This window comes from Acipenser ruthenus, chromosome 5 (genome assembly GCF_902713425.1).
Source record: "Acipenser ruthenus chromosome 5, fAciRut3.2 maternal haplotype, whole genome shotgun sequence".
NCBI lineage: Eukaryota > Metazoa > Chordata > Actinopteri > Acipenseriformes > Acipenseridae > Acipenser > Acipenser ruthenus.
This window is the reverse complement of record NC_081193.1, coordinates 19,546,784-19,569,285: the sequence shown is the minus strand read 5'-3', so window position 1 is coordinate 19,569,285 and position 22,502 is coordinate 19,546,784. Positions and strand designations below refer to the sequence as shown.

Sequence of the window (22,502 nt, the reverse complement as noted above, 5' to 3'; positions counted from 1 at the left end):
ATTGTTTACATTCAAATTCATGATTTATTCTTACATGATGTAATGGTGACATATATATTGTGACATCATTTTTACTTCATTTTTGAATCTGTATTAATTCTAATTAACACTACTTTATATAAACTTATATTTTTATTATATCATGCAATGCTGGCTCTGAGGATCAGTCTAGATTTGGCCTCCCCAGCGCATCAGCATGCACAACTTTTGAATGAATTTTGTTTATTTATTTAAATATTATATATTTATTGAAGTTAATTAGTTCATTCTTTTCTGTTGAGTCCCGCCGGCATAATCGTGTTCAGTCTATTTATCCATTTACTTTCTTTTATTCTTCTATATGTCGCATTGTCTAATTTGAGCTGTTCTAATACTACAAACTTTACATCATTTATGTCATGTCCCTGACTGGTGAAGTGCTGTACTATTGGTTCATTCATTTTTTTATTTCTAATTAATGAAAGGTGGTTCTGAATTCTTTTATATAAAGTAGTTCCAGTCTCTCCAACATATTTGATTTCATCACATTTTTCACAGGCTATTCCATAAACAACATTGCTATTTTTACAGTAGGTATTAGTTTTTAGTGGATATGTGGTGTTCTTATGTTTAATTATATTTTTACGTTTGTCTATGTATTTACACACTTTACATCTACTAGTGCATATGTTCGTAGAACCTATTTTGTCAATTATTCTTTTATGTTTACTGTGAACTAAAATATCACCTAAATTAGCTTCTCTTTTGAATGCTACAACTGGGGCCTTAAGAAATACTTTTTTTAATTTTTCTGAATTATGTAGAATCCGCAAGTGTTTCCAAACTATCTTAGAAATATTGGGCAAAAGTTTAGAGTAAGTCATTATTAATGGGACTCTTTTGACCTTTTTATCTCTATTTTTATAATCTAGTAGATCATCTCTTTTTAGTTTATCCACTTTTCTTAGCTCCGTCTCTATAATTCTTTCTTTGTATCCTCTTTTTTTAAGATTTGTTTTTAATACATTTCTTTGTTTTACATAGTCACTTTCTTTTGAGCATATTCTTCGTATTCTTATTCCTAGACATTTTGGGATTGCCCTTTTAGTGTGTATCGGATGTGCAGAGGACATGTGTAAATACTGGTGCATGTCAGTAGGTTTACAGAAGAGGTCAGTCTCAATTGAACCTTCTTCAAGTTTTACTATGGTATCTAAAAATTCTATTTCTTTCCTTGTCCATCGAAGGTCCACCTTAATATTACTGTGTATTTCATTTGCCATTTTATGAAACTGGAAAAGAGATTCATCTCCATGTGTCCAAACCCCAAAAATATCATCTACAAACCGAATGTATTCTAAAGGTTCTCTTTCCGATTTTCTAAGTAATTGTTCTTCCCATTTCCCCATGTATGTACTGGCAAAATGCATTCCTAATTTAGATCCTATTGCGGTACCATCGTTTTGTTTGTAATTCTTATCAACAAATGTAAAATAACTGTTTTCTAAAACTTTGTTGATCATGTTCAGTACCTCTGCTGTAGGTATTGATTTATCTAGTCTATTATCTAGTGCTTTTTGACAAGCTTCTAAGAACTTAATGCACTTACCTGTCACACACGATTTCCAACTCTGTCACCAGTTTTCTGATACAAATCCCATCTCTCCAATGTTACAATTTATTCACAGCTTGGGTTTATTTTCTCCCATGCCAAATCAGTCTGTCTTTATTGTGCAGTTCTTCCTCCAATTTCACCTGACAAAAATGCTGCAAAAACAAAGCCAACGAGCTACGGTAATGTAAACGATTTCATCATTAAACAGTTTTAGATATTGTGATGTATTTTTTTTTAAATCTGTGATCTTTAGTTGCTTTTGTGCATTTTCATTTGCAAGAGAACTGTGAGATTAGGGCCTATCGAGCACTATATACTGACTTTGGATACTGTTTTAATTCTGGAAACTGTGTTGTAATTTTTTATTTTTTATCTTTTGGTAACTTGCATTGCCTTTTACGTTTTACGCAGTTCTGTGCATGGGTAACATTTTCATTTAATTTTGCTGTTGGGTCATTAATGGGTAATTTTACATACTGCTACAATAAGTACCAGATTTAAAAGTATGTACTGTATTACAGTCCATGTGTCGTCTCTTTTGGCAAGTGATATTTTCAGAATCATATCGTTCTGAATTAAAATACTTCTTCTGTTGAACATATAGTACTGTACCAACAAAACCAACTTCAGTACATCTAAATGGAAGCCTATTTATTTTCAGCTATATATTTTTGACATTGTATCATTTTTTGTGTTCCCTGAAAAAATGGACAAGGGTTGGGACGGGCCAAAATGAAATAATCAGATATGCGTCACACTCGTTTAAGCATCACCGAAGTTAACATTTTCTAGGGTTGGATATGTGCTGACTGTATATACAATCTATATAAAAATCACTACACAACATGTTCAGCAAATTGGGCACTGTTTAAATGAGGCACTTCAGAATTACGTACTTGCCTTTTATCTGTCCCATGAGATTTTGAATCGCTCTAAAGCAGGACAACGCTTTTTTGATCCAGATGGCTTTCCATAGAGATCACTATGCGTGCGCACGCATAATCTGGTTTGCTTACTTTTTGCTGTCTAAAACTTAATAGAGGCTCAAGGCTCCTGTGTTTTTTTTTTGTTTTTTTTATATTAATCTCACATATCACACAGAGCTCTTTTTTATTTGCCATTTTTGAAGCAATCCAAATAATCTGGGTAGCTGACTGGAAAGATTCAATAAAGCCTTAAAAAGAAAGAAAGAAAAAAGAAAGTCTTTCATTCACCGTCTCACACCGATATAAATGTGTGAGTTGTTTTTTAACAGCTTCAGAGCTCAGACATATCAAGCTGTGAATCTTCTAGACTTGAACTAGCAGTTCCCATGGTAACAGAAAAAATGACAGTTTTCTGTTTATTTTCAAAAGCTTTGTGCTCCATTCACAAAGTGCTACTGAAATGAAACTGCTAGTTGTAGTACTACACAATATAGTTCCACCAATTTACAAGCACAAATCTCAGCTAAAACAGGGAATGAAATAACTGCAGATGACATGCTGATGCCATGCTGTGTGTGGCAAGGAAGAAAAGCCCTGCACATAATTAGAGGGGGCAGGGCAAAGCCCTACTTGTAAAGGTATTGTAAATGGTGTATGTATTTTGTTTTTATTTAAAAATGATGTATTATGATTTAAAAGGAAATGTATTTTGTGTTTTGTGTTTATTTAAAACAAGTATGTTTTGTTATTGTTTTGGTTTAAATGTGGTCTGGCAGAGGCGGTGTTAGCAGCTTGTAAAATTTAAAAAAAAAACTAAAACAATTGTTACGCGTGCAGGGAGCATGGTGTTTGTTTTGAGTGTCAGGAGAGTTAGGTGTTCGTGGCCTGTTTTTATTTTGGCTCTGTGAGCGGTGTTTTTGTTAAAATATTTATTTTATCTTTGTTTCAATAAAAACGGCACATAAGAGTGCTTTCACCCGTAGTACCTGTCTGTGTGTCTCTGTCAGCTTTCCGGTCTGGGAACGCCATCACTACTCGGCTACCCTGTCACACATGCTTTCAAGAGTTACTAAAATGCAGATGACATTGCGTTCGATATTAGTGGTCTGCCTTTTCAAAACCCTCATCCTATTGTCACAGACGGTTCTGGCACGTCCCTTTTGTGCTATAAGTCATTACATCCTTTTGCATGGAATGCCTTGGTTGCAAGGGTGTGCGGTTCTGTGATGGACCCAGATTCAGTTAAAATGTTTTTGCCCACTAACGATGGGAATGAGAATGTAGGGATGGGAACCCAGCTAACAAGATTTACGTTTTTGCAGGTATCAGGCTTTTAAAGACTGTCACCCACACCTGTGAGCAGAAACTGACTCACTGAGAGCAGAAACTGACCCAAGACTGTCGCAGCTACTGGAATCAGGCTGATCTTTGGGATACAAACTGAACATCTGTGAAACTGCAACAAATATTGTAATGACTGTTATACCAGCAGAAAATATTATTAGCAGATCTGTGTAAGGCCTGTGTGGAGAAGTTCATTGTATTGAAGGTCAGACTGCTGAAAGTTGCAAACCTCCCTCATCAGGCAAAAGCATCTTTTTAAATTAGACTCAAGTCTCAAAACGTTCTGATCCAGTGAGAGCAGAATGGCAGAATCTATGGGGGACAGTTAATATGCTAGAAGCAATCATACTAGGTTTGATTATAGTAGGAAAAAACACAAGTATTTAAATAAATAAGAAACCTAATATAATAACATTAAGTAAATGTATGAGCAGTCCTAAGTTTTAATATTCAAGGTTGCATTTGCTGCTAATTAAAAATTAACCTCTTGCCTTCTGTGTATATCAATGAAGTAAAATAGAATTGCAGTTTATAAGCGATTGCTATATTGACATATCTGAATTAGAACTACATGTTATAAAATCATTTAAAGTATAAACTGTAACTTTACATATACAGTGAACTAATGTAACCTCGTTCTCACCTGCTTGTAGTAAAAGCAGTGTTGAAGATGACTCATTGGTTTTGGCCAATACACGGAAATACCTTTCGGATAACAGCAGATAGGAATTTATCTTACAATAATCATTTTCTATATATAACATATATTAATTAGAACCTGGCAGGAAGAGATGTGAACGGAAAGCGTAGGACGTGTTAATACGTTAAGTTAGATATTGTTTTGAAATAATGAGTAATGAAAAATGCTTACGTTAGTGTTTCATATTAATCAACCCTAAAATTGGCAAAAAGCAAAGGTTGTCTTAAAACCTGCTTTGAGTGGATTTTGTATGAACAGTGAAGACGGTCAGATTAGTTCAGTCACTGTAGCACTATGGCACTCTTGTATATTAATGCTAGCCTGTATTTAGATATAAATAACTGGACGTTCCATTAAAATCTTGAAAGATTCATCAATGGAGTAAAATAATATTACAATTTCTAGACATGTATGAGACTGAAGAAACTCAATTAGAAATACATCTTATAATGCCATTTAAAGTTAAACTGTTGAAAGAACATAGTAAAAGTTTATTATAACAGAAGCATGGCCTTGACAATATTGCAAACATATTGTTAATACACATTTGTGATTAATGTTAATTTAATTTCATCAATTTAAGAATTAGTTCAGTTTCTCCAACTAAACAAAAAGTCTTTAAGACATAACATTATCAATTAAACCAAAGAATACACCTGTTTAGTTTATATAAAGGTTTTACTGCAGTAATAAACAGAGGTATTTAGAGTTTAAAAGTGAAATAATTAAATTTTTGTCTCAGACACACAGTATAATTCTGGAACGGCATTAGACCTTCAAAAGATAAGGCTTGGTCTTTGGCACCTCAAAGCAGGATTTGGTGTTGGCTCTTAAAAGCAGGATTTGCCAACCTTGAATGATAACCAACGGAAGGTGTTTTAAAAAGACAGGCGTATCTATCTCATTATATTATAAGAAAATAATGAGAGCTGAGTTATAAAAATTAGGATGTAAGCTTTTTTTTTGTATTATCTGAAAATATACAGGTCCAGGCATCTCTTGAATCGGCCAAAAAATGACTTCATGCAGTGAATTTGGTTAAGTGCTTACAGCAGTTTCATATTAATTAAAACAGTAGGCTTGACAAGTAAACAGGGTGTCTGAAACTGGCTTGTGCAGACGAATTTTAGAATATTAGAGCGAGGTCAGGCTTGGTCCAACCATGGTACAAGTTAATATAAGGCTGTTATATTTAACATGTTTCATTATAGCTTGAATTTAAATGAAAATAACTGGACTTGCCACTGTATGCTTAGTGGTCTTATTCAAAGGCTTATGATAAACCCCTACACTCTTTGTCAAATACTTTGTTAATACACATTTGTATATGAAGTTAAACTAACCCATTGACAACACACTGAAAAGGTAACATAATATGCGGCGAAGAGGGGCATATAATTTTAACCCAGCTTAATATAATCAAATAGAGCTGGTGTTACATATTAAAAACATCTCTCATATATACACATATACTTGTATTGTATTTGGTAGCAAGGACCCTGTGAACTCCAGTTCACCTAATTTTTAGGGAAAGGAGGGGTGGAAGATAGTGAACCATGAGCTCACATTCAGTTCATTTTGAAAATAGAGTTGACCGGATCCTTCTAGAAAATATTATTAACTCAAAGATAGGAACGGTCAAGGCAGATTGATGATCAGATTTAACTGGGACTCCTGCTGTATTCAATGGAGGGAAAATCCTATAAAAACCAAGGTAAAACCCCAGTCAAGTATCACGCAACTTGCTAACTACAAGTTGTGTGGTCCAAGATCTGAAGATCTCAGAAAAACTGATTGCTGTTTGGTCATATTCACAAGTCTCTGCCTTTTGAAGACAGTTCTTATTTTTCAATGTATCCTACACTACACTTCCATATACTGGAAGGTAAGCATATATTTGAATTTAACATCTATTTTATATTGATGCATTGCTATAAGGTATAGAAATTATGTTTTAGTCTTAAGAGAGTGATATATATTGAATGTTCTAGAATTTAACGGTGGGCGTTTTTAGCTTTTTGCATTTTATAGCCTAAGAGCTAAATATATGATAACCATATTTGTATTACTGTATTGAAGTATTAATGCTGTTAAACCTATAAAGGCACTGGAAGTGCCCAGGCTGCCTGTCAGCTGGGATTGGAAGTATTCTATAACTACTCAATCCATTTTTAAGCATTTAATAAACCGAAGGAGTGCTGATAATACTCTGATTCTCTCCTACCCTCCCGAAATTTACGTTCTTCAGAGGCTGGTTTGTTGGTTGTTCCGAAATCTAGGCTGCGCACTCAAGGGGATAGGGCTTTCAGTGTCTATGCTCCCAAACTTTGGAATTCCCTCCCAAATATTGTAAGAAATTCAGACACTTTAGTGATTTTTAAAACTTGTCTTAAGACGTACTTATTTGATTTGGCTTTTGTATAACTCTTTTTTTCCTCTGTGAAGTGCCCTGGGATACTTGTTATGAAGGGTGCTATATAAATGAAATGTTGTTGTTGTTGATTCGTTACAACTTCAAATTAAATGAGTCTGTGTGATTTTCTTGAATATTAAAAAGTTGTCTGGACATATAGCCCACCCAGTGCACGAACAAAACCATTACAGGAGTTTAAAACATCTCTGTCCTCCTTGAACGTCTCCCCTGAGTTTAAGAGTGTGCTAGGAGCATATATATATAAATAAAAAGAGTATGTGTGAGAACTCTGACACTCTTTTTGACTTATTGGAGTCCTGTTTGTTATTTTGTGTACAGTGCTTATACAAAGGGCTTGGCCTCTTCTTAAGGACTTTCAGCTTTAACTGAGGTAATCAATAATTAAAGATGAACACAGCTACTAGCAGTAAGATAATAAGCATGCAGGGTTTACATCCACCTTACAGCCATTTGTGTACTTCAATTAAGCTGTATTACCTCTGTGCAATTTCTCAGTTAAGGTTTAGAATGATTTGATGGTGTAAACAAATGTAATGGCCTACTGTAAGACCTATGATGGCCAGTCTCACTAGGTTCCTAGTAGCTGATTGATCTCAACACTTTAAAGGATCCCAGTGATTCTGCCTTAACAACATGACTAGATTACCCATTCGATACCCTCTTCACTCTCTGTGTGGAGAGGTTACGGCTGAGGCAATACAACGATTTATCGATGCATCGTATCGTTTGACAACTATTGATAGTCAAGCCTGTGCATCATTTTTGTGGAAAGGGTTTAAGCAAAGGAATGTTTTTATTTTTTTATTAAATTTGGAATCTGAAATTATTTTTTGCATTAAGCGCAGAGCTTCTCTGCTCCCCTCAGGTCTGACTCACTGAATCTGCATGCGACTGAGCTCATCTTCTTCAAAGTAACAGAGCATGCCTTCCAATGTTTGGCAATTATTTTCTAAAGGACGATGGCGAGAAAGTAAAGTAAAGAAAGTAATGTTTGGGATACTCCAGTAACACAACTAATCTGCGTGTCCATTTAATGAGATGGCACCCTACAAAACTTCAAACAAATTCTGCATTTATTCATCTGAACTACCCCGGAGTAAAAATGAAGAAAAACAACCAAGATCGTTCCAAAAGTTGCATCTATGGTCAGAAGTATTAAGCATCCCGGCAATGTCAGTCCCTAGTGAGCAGGTGTTCAGTAATGCTGGGCAGATTGTAAGCAAGTGCCAGCCATTGTTTAAATTATAACAAGATATGGACACTATAAGCCATGGACAACACTCTTGTTACTAAACTGCTGTGGACTGTGATAACATTTTTAAAATGAGTTTTTTTTTTCTCTTGATTGGTTGTGGATTTAAACAACTGGTTTTTTTTTGGGGGGGGGGGGATTTTGTTTTGACCCCCAACTGGTACAAACGAATAAGGTATAAAAAAAAAAAAGTAATATATTTTGTAATTACTATATGCATAAACAGATGTAATCAAGTTAATATGCATAATAGTTTTTAAAGCGTTACTAGCAATGTTACACAGTAATCCACAGCTCCACATGTATTACTGCATTTGTTTTTTTACCCTTTCATAACGTCGATAAATCGATGCATCTGCTTTTTTGGGGAACGATATATTGATAGTGAAAAATTAGGCATCGCCCCAGCCTTAGAAGAAGTATCTCCTTACCTCAGTCTCCTAAGTATATTTCCACATATTTTTCCAACTGTGGTCTTGTTATCAACTTTTTCACAATGCTAAATCCTATATCACAGTTCCTCACTGTACACTACAATTATGGGTTAATAAGCAGCCTGCACAGCAGCATCAGGCATTCATACAGATTTTACAGACCAAGAAGTAATTTGACTTCAGCAAATGAGTCACATTATATTTTATGACACAAATAGTAGCAGCAGCCAAGGAACCCTGAACACTATTAAACACACAACAGATTAAGTAGTCTACCTGTCCCTAAAGATCTATATATATATATTTTTACCTTTGCTGACTAGAGATTGAGAGGTTCTTGTTTATCTCTTTGACACCTGAGCCTGTATAGCTGATCAACATAAAACATCTGTCTGCCTTACTTTCTCTCTAAAGTTATAAGATAGCTTCTATACTTTTATAGTGTTTTTATATTTCTACAGTTTTTTTACCCAGAAAATATGCATTTATTAGTTTATTCATTTATTTTTAACAGTAGCTTTGTAGCTATCTTTGGTCTTAGGACAGCTTTTTTTTAAGATAGTAAAAACCAAGGGTAGCCTATCCCCAAAACATCTTTTTTGGTTTTGTTTTTTGCAGCAGATAAATAAAATACAATAGAAATACAGATAGTGAGGCCAAATGATAACATAGCAAGTGTCTAACCTTACAGTAGTATTTGCACCAACAGATATCCTTAGCATGGTAGATTGTAACATCAAAGCATCCAACCGGTTCAGCTTTAAAATGTATTGCAATGTCAGAAGCTGCTGAAGGCTGTATGGTAAACCATGCAGGATTTTCACACATACTTTGTTAATTTTGGTTTACAGGCCTAAGGCATACATTAAACCAAACACTGCCCACTACTCCAGCCCATCTAAAACACAGATGAAAGATATACAGTAAATCAGATTTTTCCTCTAGTGCAAATTGCAATCTCAAAAAGAAAAACTGATGTTACAAAACTACTGTAGTAGGAAATTAACTTGTTGCACATGCCATTGAATTAACATTATTGTTATATATATATATATTTAAAAAAAAACTTTTTAATGCATTTATAGAACAAAATGTACAATTATAATGATCTGACAGTTTTGTAATTGTTCCCAAAAAATTGATAATTCACTGCAAAAACAAAACGCTGTTATATAAACATTTAAAGGATCCGATTTTGTTAATTTTCACTTAATGGCCATAAGTAATAAGCAATCAGAGACAACAGCTATCTGGTTTGCACTCTGCTAATTAATACAAAGGGAAGCAATAAATGAAGTGTCTGGCGCATGGGTGGTTACACCAAAGTCAAACATGATGGCTGTGCTGGTGATTTTCATATTTATATATTTAACCAACTGCATGCTTCACACAGCACACATACAGCTCTAACCCGCATGAATAATGCCATACAACATAGGTACTCTGTTTTAAAATCATTATCAATTTATTATGTATCTAAAAACGGACACAAAAGGGTTAATTTCTCTTGTGCAATACCCACGATCAAACTTGTCTTTGATAAACACACAATAGGGCTGTGTATGAAGCCAATATATTGAAGTTCTTTATCACAACAGCAGGCATACTGGTCATACAGAAAACTACTGAATAGTTTATTTCAACAGGAAATCAATGTACTTGGATAGCGGCATAGCCAAGCTGTGTTAGTTTTACATTTTAGGGCATAGTAATCCAATATCTGACACCCTACTACACAAGGAGGTTGACTTTATTTGTTTTTATTTTTTTACCCATATACACTAATGGGACTTTTCTAAAGCCCCTTTCACACTGGCACTTCTACCTGGGCTACCCGGGTCACAATGTGAAACCACATACCTGGGTCGTACCCGGGTTAACCCGGGTCCCAGCAACCCACCTCAGGATGTGGGTCGACACGCTTTGACCCAGGTTGAGCGAGACACAAAATGCATGATGACGAAATAACAAACAGCCACGCCTGCGTGAAGGTTTCACTTCCACAAGGAACATTTTTGTTTATTCTGTCAAGCCATGTTTTTGTTGCTTGAGACACACCATGAGCCAGATTGCAGCAGGGATGAAGAAACATTTGCTCTTATCAACATTTGGGCTGACGACTGAATCCAGAGAAGCTTGGATGGAAGCGTCTGTAACAAACTGCTTCCAGGGCATTGATATGCATATTGTTTACTTGCGTCTGTCACCCAGGTCAACCCTGCTTTATCAAAAGCAGTGTGAAATCGTGTAGCCGACCCTCATGACACCGGATCCTGACCCGGATAGGTTCCGACTCGGGTACAGCATGCCAGTGTGAAAGGGGCTTAAGACTTCAGCCTGGCTTGCTTGTGTACATTCCTAGTACATGTTTCAAACCCTATAACTGTTTCATGAATGCAGTAACATGCATGTGAACTGTGTGTTGGCCTATGTGTGTGTTTGTCAAGTGAGGGGATTAAAGATCAGCAAAACTAAGCCTGCATTATTCAACATCTATTTAAAGAGAGCAAACTGGAGCTGAAAGCTGTTTTACAAAATCCTCTCATGGAAATGTGGCAACAGGAGTACAATACAAACCCCATAGTCATAGAAGTTACTAGTAATACCTAAAAAAAATACTAATAATCTACAGTCTAATGCCAAGAGGGAAGATGCATCATGTTTCTTAATCATGGTCGAGCTGGCTGGGATTGGCAGCACAGATCTGGCTGGGATTGGCAGCATAGATCTGGCTGGGATTGGGAGTAGCACAGATCTTTTGATATCTGTAAGGTTAGACACTTGCTATTCAAGTACAGTACTCACCCAATTCAGCTCCTAAGTCACCCCACAAGCAAACCACAACTCAGCTACTCAGCAAACCACAACTCAGGAAAATTGAAACAGAGAATTCGTCTTCATCTGTGTGCTGATTGATTGCTGCATGTCTCTCACAAGCCTCCATGTTTTTGTTGCATGGGCATTTTTAGTTTAAAATTAACTTGGTTTCAAAGAGAAACAGCTGTATTGCAGATGTTTAGAATTACTATATAATATGTGGTTGTTTAAAACTACAAAAACAGTGTCGATTGTAGATTAACAACAACAATAACTAGAAGTTGCAAGCAACTTTACGGCTTCCAAGGAGTTATTATGAAATTTAAACATTTTGATTGGTTGCCATTCATTGGTTGCCATTCACTACTCTATGAGTTTTTGTTCAACAATGTTCATTTTATGCGCAATATATGAAACTAGAGTAATGCAGAAATTGTTTTTTATTGTAGCAACTTCATTTGGGCAAACTTTAAAGAAAACCATACTTGGATCATGTATGCCAAGTTTTGCTTCGATCAGATTAGTGGTTTTGCAAAAGAAGACATTTGTGTGTTAATTGGGTTATTCAACATGGCCACTGTACCACTGAACCAATTAGCTTCATTTTGAGCACCGTGCATCTTGGACAATCCCTAACTATGTATACCAAGTTTCAGAACTCTGCGATAAATGGCTTCTGACAAGATGTTTGTAAATTGTCCAAAATTTGTCGTAAAATCCCAAATGGCTGCCAAACCATGTGACCAATAGCATTCATTCACCGGTGGACATTAGTGTCCACTGGCATCTATAACTGTGAAATGTCAAGACTTTTTGTGCAAAGGTTTTCATTTTATGCAACTTGTAATGTTTTTTTGGCAGAAAGAAAAATAATAATAATAATAAGAAGAAGAAGAAGAAGAAGAAGAAGAAGAAGAAGAAGAAGAAGAAGAAGAAGAAGAAGAAGAAGAAGAAGAAGAAGAAGAAGAAGAATACATTTGTGTGTATTATTATTATGGGGAAGCCATAAATGTGTAATTTTAATTTTAGGCTTTATGTATACATTTTTACAATTTTATGTAAATTGCATTACTGGCAATTCATTTTACAATCTCCTTTTTTTACTGTATGTTTGAATATAAATGCATGTATTTATCCTTTAGCATGTTTTCTGTTTAAATAATGTGGGTGTGCACAGCTATACAATTCTGTCTTCAGCTACAGTACAATGGATGGTCATGTAAACTTAGAAAATGCATGTTTTCTTTATATTGCTCATTTCTTCTTTTTTTTTAAAATGACAAGTTATTTTAATGTTTCCTGGAAATATTAATGTTTCCTGCAGTCGTATTTGTATTTCTGTATCTTAACATTCTTTCAATATTGTTTTCTAATTTTTATATTGATAACAGAGAGGTGAAAATGTGTTTGAGGTGACTGAGAATTGTCAATTTCAATCCATAATGTCTCACTCGATAGACGAATAATGTATAATGAAGACAAAACGTTGGTAGTGCTGTTTTGTTCAAGGACTTGAAGATGTAATCCGCTTCTTAGCACATCTCTCCCTAGAGATGTGTATGCTACTGAACAATCGAGGAAATACATTGACAATACGGGCTAGTATTACAAAGTAAGACGATAATACCGTATAAAGTATATAGCTCAGTATTTGCCATACTTGCTAACATGATTTCTCAACCACTTCTGAAACTCGAACTACTGAAATGAGGATTGTTTGAATAATGACTAATAGGATGTGCAGATTCTGTCCCCCCTGAAGCTGTGATTTTGTAGAATTAGGTTGTTCCAAATATGAAGAATCTAGTTATGGTTTTATCTGCAACATAGGTTATAAAAATAAAACGTCTGTGTTTCGTTATAGAACATCAAAAAAACAACACCCGAACAATTAACATGTAAGAAATACAATAAATATTTCTTTTTTTAAGTGAATGAAGAGCAGAATGTTGCATTTTCTTTCACTCACCAATAAACTGAATAGAAACCAGAATACAAATGAGACCATTATTCAATTCTGACCATGTGAAATGGAAGGCGAGGCTTTATGCAAAATACAGTCTCTTCAGTACTTTTAAGATAACTAGGCTAAACAGCTTCACGTTTTTCAATGTTAATTAATACAAGGAAATATCAGAAGCGTAATGTAAGTAACTAACTGATATTTTAAACATTGTACTGTATTTTTTTTTAATTATTAAAAAAATCTCAAAACCTTATATTCCGAATCATAGCCCGTGTTGTTTATGTTTCTTATTTCTTCCATCGGTGCCTATTCTGAAATCATGGAAACAACACGGACTCACTCACCTTTTTCTCAGTGGAAGTGATGCAGGTGTGATGTGATTCGTCTTCTCGTTTTGTTTTGTTTTAAAAGCAATAATTGCAGGTACCATCTCGGTTGCGCAGCACTCCACTTTCGCTTAGCTTTTGAACTCTCACTATCGCCAGAGATAAGCACATGGGGTCATTTCTGATTCAGGTCTCGGTTGCCTGGAGACAGCGCAGATTTTCTAGACTAGGCGGCTTCTTTCACACTCCATGGCAAGCTCGGTGCCCCACTAACAGGACCTGAATCTAGGCGATGCGTCCTAAAGCCCTCCTGTTCATACACAAAACTGCATTAACGTGTGCCCCTCCTTGACTCGATTTCACTATAAACCGGGATATTGGGGGAAAAATCCAGGAACGCCTGCTTATTACGGAAGGCCATAGTACCACAGATACAACAGGGACGTAGCTAGGCATAGATTTTTACTGAGGCATAAATAATTTTTTGTCTAAAAAAAGCACAAAAAACCCCCGGCATATCCTGTAAATGTTACAAAGGTGAAATCATCCTCCCGCCCCCCCAGCAAAACCACACCAACCTAAAATTACCCCAATTCACACTGTCAGAAAAATGTGACATTCAAAAGGACAAGAAGAATAGAATTTATAAATATGAATAAGTAGATGAGTTTATACCTTCATTGAGAGACATGAGTTTGGTTCACTGATACTGAAGTTAATGCAGAGACTAGTGACACTGATGCTACAGATGGAACTGGTAAAACTGGTGCTGCCACTGCTGGGATTGGTAAGACTTGTGCTGCTACTGCTGGGACTGGTAAGACTGGTACTGACACTGCTGGGACTGGTAAGACTGGTACTGCTACATCAGGAACTGGTAAGACTGGAGCTGCCTCAATGCATGCTACACCTGTACAAAAAAAGTATGGCTTTATTACTAGCTCATGGAGATTGAGTGTCTTCATACTGTATATAACAAATACTTTGCACTGGTTTATGTAAGCAGTAAGGCACAACAGGGTGTATAATATTGTAGCGTTGCATGGAAATGAAGCAGGCTCACACAGGTTTTAAAGGTTCTTGAATTCATGGCTTATTAAGCAGGGACTCTACACTGGACTGGTAAAGCGTGCTGCTTTACCAGCCAGTGGTACAACTACAGCTGAGCAGCGTAATGCTACTCAGACTGTGACAAATAATAAAATTAAATAAAAGAACGTCCAAAGCACACTGTTTTGGCTGTGTGCTACAGCCAACTAAGTGCAGCCTCTGGTCGTTTTAGTCCTGCTTTTCTTTGGCACGCCTTGGCTGTTTTTTCTGCTCCTCTCTGTTCTTCTTACTCCAGCAGCAGCCTGTTCCTCTCAGCAGCCCGTTACTGATCCCCGCGTCCAGGCCATATGCCCCCGGTGCACCAGCCACCAATCCCAAGCATGCACGGTTTCCCGCTTTTGATCCCTTGATGGTTGCAACATCTCGTCCCCTGATTTGTGACAACAATGTTGCAACCGGGTCCCGCTCACGTGGCAAGTTGCGTTTCGGACTGATGTCGATTCTTCCATCTCTGACGTCCCTGAACACCTGCTGCAATTGAACCAAGACGTCAACATTTACATAATCTGGTTAGTTATGTGTGTTATACGCATCATACACACGGGAGGGGTCATACGCAATGTTACACACATCATACACATGGGAGGGGTCATACGCAATGTTACACGCATCATACACATGGGAGGGGTCATACGCAAAAAACACTCTATCATATAACAATAGACGTATCCCATCAACTCAACACCGCACGACCAGCATGACAGTAACACAGACACAATGAAGCGTTCTTACCTTTGTATACCGGCTAGTTAGTGATCAGCAGATGTGTCAGCCGCACGAAGAGCACAGCCTGTGGTTTTCACTAACTCTGCTGTGCAGAATAAATTATTTTTTTTCTATGGGTAAATATCGGGACTTTCTTCCTATGCATCGGGATGCAGGACATTTGCTAGGAAATCGGGAATGTTGGCATGTATGTGGCTACAGTTTTTTATTTTTATAATTCTTGTGGTGTATGGATATCTACAGGTGATATGCCCTTTTTAGAAAACAAGTGCCGAACCATGGTGATATGCTGTAATAGCTACTCCCCCATGTGACCTGTTTTGACCAATTAGGATAGAGTATTTAAAATACCCTTTTTTTAAAAAAAATGTAATCGTTGCCAATTTTTTTTTATTTTCTCCCAATTTGGAATGGCCAATTATTTTTAGGCTCAGCTCACCGCTACCACCCCTGCGCTGAGTCGGGAGGGCGAAGACGAAGCATGTGCCGTCAGCCGACAGCTTTTTTTCACACTGCGGACTCACCATGCAGCCACTCAAGAGCTACAGCGTCGGAGGACAACACAGCTCTAGGGCAGCATACAAGCAAGCCTGCAGGTGCCCGGCCAGACTACAGGGGTTGCTGGTGCGCGGTGAGCCGAGGACACCCTGGCCGACCTAACCCATCGTCCCTCCCCCCGGGCGGCGCTCAGCCAATTGTGCGCCGCCCCCTGGAAGCTCCCATCCTCGGTCGGCAAAGGAATAGCCTGGACTCGAACTCGCGACGTCCAGAATATAGGGCACATCTTGCACTCCACACGGATCGCCTTTACTGGATGCGCCACTCGGGAGACCCTAAAATACCCATTTTATAACATTAAATACAACCATACAACTAATTTTAAAGCAAAATGAAGACAATGGGCAAAAGTGACAATTGGTGTGAATTAACAAAACTATCTATTGTAAAATTACATATTAGATGTCCCGCAAATCAGTGCCTATGATGTTTGTTGACCATTATTTTTAAGAATGTTCCCAAAGTGTGTTGGTGCAGTCCCAGGGGTGCAAATTTGGAGCTATAGCGCCAGGGTACATCATATAGCACCAGCAACATTAAATTCTGGAGCCAGTAGACATGTTTAATTTTGTTGTATTCCTTAGCAACCATAGATGACAATAGTTTCTCATTGGGTCTGGACTTTACATGACCCACCCACATACACAGGAGAGAAGGCTTGTGTCATGTGGGAAGTTTTAACTGCAGAACTGGTCGATAGCATGTCTTTGCGGAGAACTTTTACTCAATTATTAATTAAATCAAAGTCAAAAAGGTATGTGGGCAGTTGACTTAACGGGTAACGATAAATGCATTTTAAGTTTTTCAAATATTGTAAAATAATGTTTCATGTTCTCAAGGCTCTTCATTTTACTTCACAACTTAATCTTAGCAAGTTTATAAACACATTTTGTTGATTAAAAAAAACAATCATGCTTCGATTAGATGCATATAGTCACAGATTTATGTTAAAACCAAATCAGTTGTTGCAGCTAATTGTAAATCGAATCCATCAATAAAATTAATCAAGAATGTGCACAGCTTTCCTTCTAGCTATCGAGTGTAGTTGAATTCAGGAGCTCTTGTTTAGTTAATATGTCAAACGTTTGGGCTACTCAGGTCTGCCGTATTAGGTTTCTTAATATTGCAATTTTGGTCTCAAGGGATTATATATTATATATTATAAATATGCAGCACACAATTGTGTCTATTACCGTTGTGTTTATTACTAAAAACTCATTGAAAAGCGAGGGGAACGACTTGATAATTAGCACCAGTAGGCTCTTGGTGCTAAACTTTCAAAACAGTTTAGCACCAAATTTCCATACGATTTGCACCCCTGCATGCAGATTTGTCACATGAAGAGTGGACAGTATCTGACAGACACTGCAAGTGTTAACAACAATGGGTAGTGGCACTGTAAAGACCTGAGTGTGTTTAAGGGATATGATAGCGAGTGCCAGGCTGGCTTAAGCATATTATATGGGATTATCAAATGTGTCACTATACTATTTGTGGACTATATGTATGAATTATATGTTCGTTTGAAAGGGGTGGCATTGTAGCCTATAACAAGTATCAGTAATGATTTCCATTACATGAGAGTAGATGTTAAAACTTCATACTGATTTGAACTCGGCTCTCGCCAAGATAAGCACTAACTAAGACATAGCTTTACAGTAAACTAATGTGATCCATCTGTGTCTCCATCCATTTGCGTTTCCTTCCATATGATGATGTAGATATCCTTCTGCGTGGTGTTGATGGCTGAAGTGTAATGATGGCTCCAGGGATCAGCTTACTTGCCTCCCTAGCCCATCAGCACACACAATGGCTGCGATGCTGGCTCCGGGGATCAACCACAGTGGGGTCTCTTCACTGTGCGACGCAACTCTTGGCCACGGATTCAGATATCACTGAGAAACCGGGTTGTAGAGTGTGCCACAAATCCTCGACAACCCACCTCCACTGGGTAAACCCGGACTCTCCATCCTCGCTGTTCCGCTTCAGTGACTAGTTGAGCATACTGCAGTTTCTTCCTCTCATACGCCTCATCTACAGCATCCTCCCATGGCACTGTTAACTCTACCAGGTGAACAAGGCGTGCTGATCCAGACCACAAGACAATATCTGGTCGAAGGTTAGTGGTGGCAACCTCCGGTGGAAAAATAAGCCGTTGACCAACATCTGCCAGCATTTTCCAGTCTCTAGCAGCATCCAGTTGTCCTGGGCGAGGATTGGTTTTAACACCTTTTCTTGGTGGTTGCTCTCCTGGGCGGAGGAATGTTGACTTTTGTGTGTAATGTTTTGATGGAACTGGTGGCAACTTATTGGTCATGTTACGTTTGTCTTCCAATGCTAAGGCCAAACATCGCAGCACCTGGTCATGGCGCCAAGTAATCGTGTTCAGAACTAGCCATTATTGTTTATTAAACTCATAATCAATGTACATATTTATTTTTTAAAACTAGTCTGCAATGTATGCAAATGCATGTGATACACTGTACCTATGTGAATTGTGTGGGACTTCATAAAGGCCATGGTAGTGGCTGCCCCCTGATATCGGATGAAGAGAGCAGACAAGCTGCTATGTATTGTGACAAGCTACAGCCTGAATTACAGAAGCCTGACAGTAAAACAGAACAGCGCAGGAATGTGACATGAAAACGTCATAAACTAATGGGGAGGCTTCAGTCTCGCATGAGGGCAGGCAGTGGCTGGTGCAATCACAGTGTAGATGGAAGCCAATTGGGCAAAAGAGGATTTCTCCAGTTTCCGTTCTAATTCTGGATACATCGCAGACTTTGTTGGTTGATCTGCTTGTGTAATTGGATTTGTTTAAAATCAAAAGGCCTGTTAAGTGAGAAGTACTCTACTGAACAAGTAGAATTAGTGACCTAGTTACACCCAGGATTCTCTGCTAAGGGATACTGTGGGACAGTCACATTGTGATAGTTTTCTCCACACAGCAAATGGGTTCAAGCACACAAGTCTCAAATGTGCAGTTTTTAAAGAAACACAGGTAAAGCACAGGAAAACATGTATATTCTTTTTACACAAACTTAAAGAAAGTTCTTATTTTCATGCTTTACTTCCAGGGAATCTGTTACAAGCACACTTCCTTGAAAATTTCACCTCAGCAGTGGATTCTAGGTCAGAGCATGTTACTGGCTGCAAGTCAAGAGGGGAATCAGCTAGTTGGTAAATAACAGAAAACAAGGGGTGAAATGATCATGCAAGTGCAACACTATCTGAAAGCATGGTTTGCAAATATATATTTCTTTAACCTGTATAGTACCAGATATCATGTTTAAAAATAAGAATGCATGTTTACTATAGCATGTTTTTCTTTTGATTTATGGAATTATAAACTCTTTTTTAAACATGTTTATTTTTTTTGTTTGGCAGCATTTCTCCCTGTTCTCAAAGATTATTATTATTATTATTATTATTATTATTATTATTATTATTATTATTATTCCTCTTTATTTCGATAATTTTTTTTTTTTTTTAAGATTATTGCTTGCATTTTCATTAAGGACATTTTCTTTTTACTTTTGGAACTTTTACTGACGAAGGTTCCATGGCAATTAAAATATTCAGAAAAGAAAAATCATATATAAAACTGCTCAGAACGATAATTTAAGTGCTCCCTAACATTTAAATATTTAATCAGACACAAAGTCTGGTCTGGAGTAGGTTTCACTAAAACAGACGCTTCAAGATTCTACAGTCCTCTCAGAAGGTTCTCTCCCACTCAAGGTGCTCACCCTGCTCTCTGGTGGACAGAAGAGAAACAACCACATTCTTTAAGGGTATCCTCACATTACTTGTGTAGTGCAGTGTTCTGTATTGCTAGAGGGAAGGCCATTTTATTATAAATAATGGTTTCAAAATAAAAAAAAAAAGTAAATTAAGGTTATGTTTCATTTTGAATGATTAATTTTGAACCTTAAATATACAGATTAACACTAATAGTTACAACAAAGCTTAAATGAAGAAAAATAAAGATTTGATTTATATTTTACTATTTTGTGATTTTTGTCCAGTTCGCTTAGATTTTGGTGTCTGGCCAAATGTATATCATAACTTTAGTTTCTCGCACTGTACCTGTAATTAGGGTTACCAGATTTGCAAAGTGACTTTATATCTCCTAATTAGGACTTTATATCTCCTGAGTAGGACATTATATATTTTTTTAAATTGGCACTAGGACGCTTCCGTACTGAGCAGCGATGCAGTTTTGTACTTAAATTTTACTGTTTCTGACCGTGACAAAAAACAAACAAACAAACAAACAAACAAAAAAAACCTCCTTGTTTCCACAGTAACATGTCTATATGAACTAAACTACACGCAAAATGTTTACTTCTGAGTGGTGTTACCTTTTTTTGTGGTTGTTTTTCTGTTTTATATATTTTTTCATTTTTAATCATTTCTACCCAATAGTAAAGTGGAATAGTTGTATGTTTTTGTCTTAGAAGGTATGCACCAATTCAGGCCACTAAAATTTAAATTTACAAAAGCTCCCCTTATTTTGAAAACTCAATGTTGACAGGTATGGTACAATCCCATTTCAGTCAGCGTTGCTCGAAGCAAGAGTGAATGTTACCATGGCGATCACCCCTCTCCCTCTGTCATCTTAAGTCACGTGAACGGGACCTGAATGACTTCGAGCTAGTAACTGGACAACCTTTAATTTAACTGATAATTTGCTTAATTTGACCTTTTTAATTGTTTTCAGCTTTTAAACAGTTGCAGATTTCAAGTCAGCTATAACATTTTATAAGTAACGTGAACTCTGCAACTGTCAAGAGCTGAACACCATTAAAAAGGTCTAATTAAACCTTGTACTATGTACAGTGATTTGCGATACGTTTGTAAGCGCTATATAAATGTAATAAATAATAATAATAATAATAAAATAACTGAGAGCTCAGTTGGAATAAAAACAATTGTTATCCTCACTGCTCATTGCTCGGGCTAGTGTTCAGTAGACAACATCAGCATCTGAACTAAAAAGGAAGGGAACATTTGTTTGTTGACGAGTGTTCATGAAAACCCTGCTATGCCACAATTTCAGATTTACCTAATTGCTTAATATTACTTATAATAATATTACTTAATATTATTAAATGAAAATTCTGAAAATTGTAAATATATGTGGTGGAAAAACTCCACAAACATTTCAGTTTTAGACAATTGTATCTGTTTGGTAATAGGATGTAGAGATACTGTAGATTGATTAACGATAATGAAATTGTGAGTGATCACGGGGTAGATTCAAACTAAGGTGGAAATATTGTTCTGAGAAGCTGGGGAAATTGTGTGTCTTCCCAGTTTTCCCGTTTCACTTACACAGCATCAAATAAAACAATCAAGAACATAAGAAAGTTTACAAATGAGAGGAGGCCATCGGCCCATCTTGCTCTTTTGCTTGTTAGAAGCTTATTGATCCCAGAATCTCATCAAGCAGCTTCTTGAAGGATCCCAGGGTGTCAGCTTCAACAACATTACTGGGGAGTTGGTTCCAGACCCTCACAATTCTCTGTGTAAAAAAGTGCCTCCTATTTTCTGTTCTGAATGCCCCTTTATCTAATCTCCATTTGTGACCCCTGGTCCTTGCTTCTTTTTTCAGGTCGAAAAAGTCCCCTTGGTCAACATTGTCAATACCTTTTAGAATTTTGAATGCCAGGTCACCACATAGTCTTCTTTGTTCAAGACTGAATAGACTGAATTATTTTAGCCTGTCTGCATACGACTTTGAGATGTAAAGGTGCTGCAAAATGGGAGGAGAGCTAAGACTGTGAGAGGGAATTGCAGTTACCATTTCCACAAATCAGAACATCTTTTACTGAAAAAAAGGGTCTGGAACCATGAAAATGCCAACACAGGACAAGGAGCAGGAAAACAACAGAAAGGAAGAAACTTGTATTTTCTAATTGATCAATTCATGCATCCTGCCTAGATATTTATGTACAGTATTTAGAAACAAAAGTATGCAAGCACTTTATTGTTGAAGGCCATAGGGTAGATTGCTCTTACATTTTAGACTAATAATAGACAGTATCAAGCATCAGCTTAAAAAAAAAAAAGACGAATAACAAATGCCAGTAGATCTTTTTTTTTTGTTTGTATGTTTTTTTTTTGTAAGGAGATGAAAATGTGATACGTTTTAATAAAAAGATGTATATTTTCAAAGAAATTACATTATAGGCCTATATGTCTTTATATTATACGATAGGGTACATTATGTCTGTGTTGCTGACGCAGGTATTACATTAATTTAGGGGCAACATATAAAGTAAGTTTATGTTGAATGTGTGTTTTCCTATA

At 36.8% G+C, this 22,502-nt stretch overlaps 1 protein-coding gene across 2 annotated transcripts in view; it reads right to left on the bottom strand.

Moving 5' to 3' along the window:
• The window catches only part of LOC117402591 (protein FAM167A-like), a 30,658-nt gene extending 16,531 nt beyond the window's left edge, over window positions 1–14,127 (bottom strand). The window contains exons 1-2 of one of the 2 annotated variants that reach the window (XM_034003909.3): window positions 13,812–14,127; window positions 1,589–1,746 (exon numbers count right to left, since the gene is read on the bottom strand). The gene's annotated coding sequence lies outside the window, so the exon portion shown is untranslated. The remainder of the gene's footprint in view (window positions 1–1,588; window positions 1,747–13,811) is intronic. The other variant, XM_034003907.3, reaches the window with a different exon arrangement.
• Window positions 14,128–22,502: the final 8,375 nt, after the last annotated feature.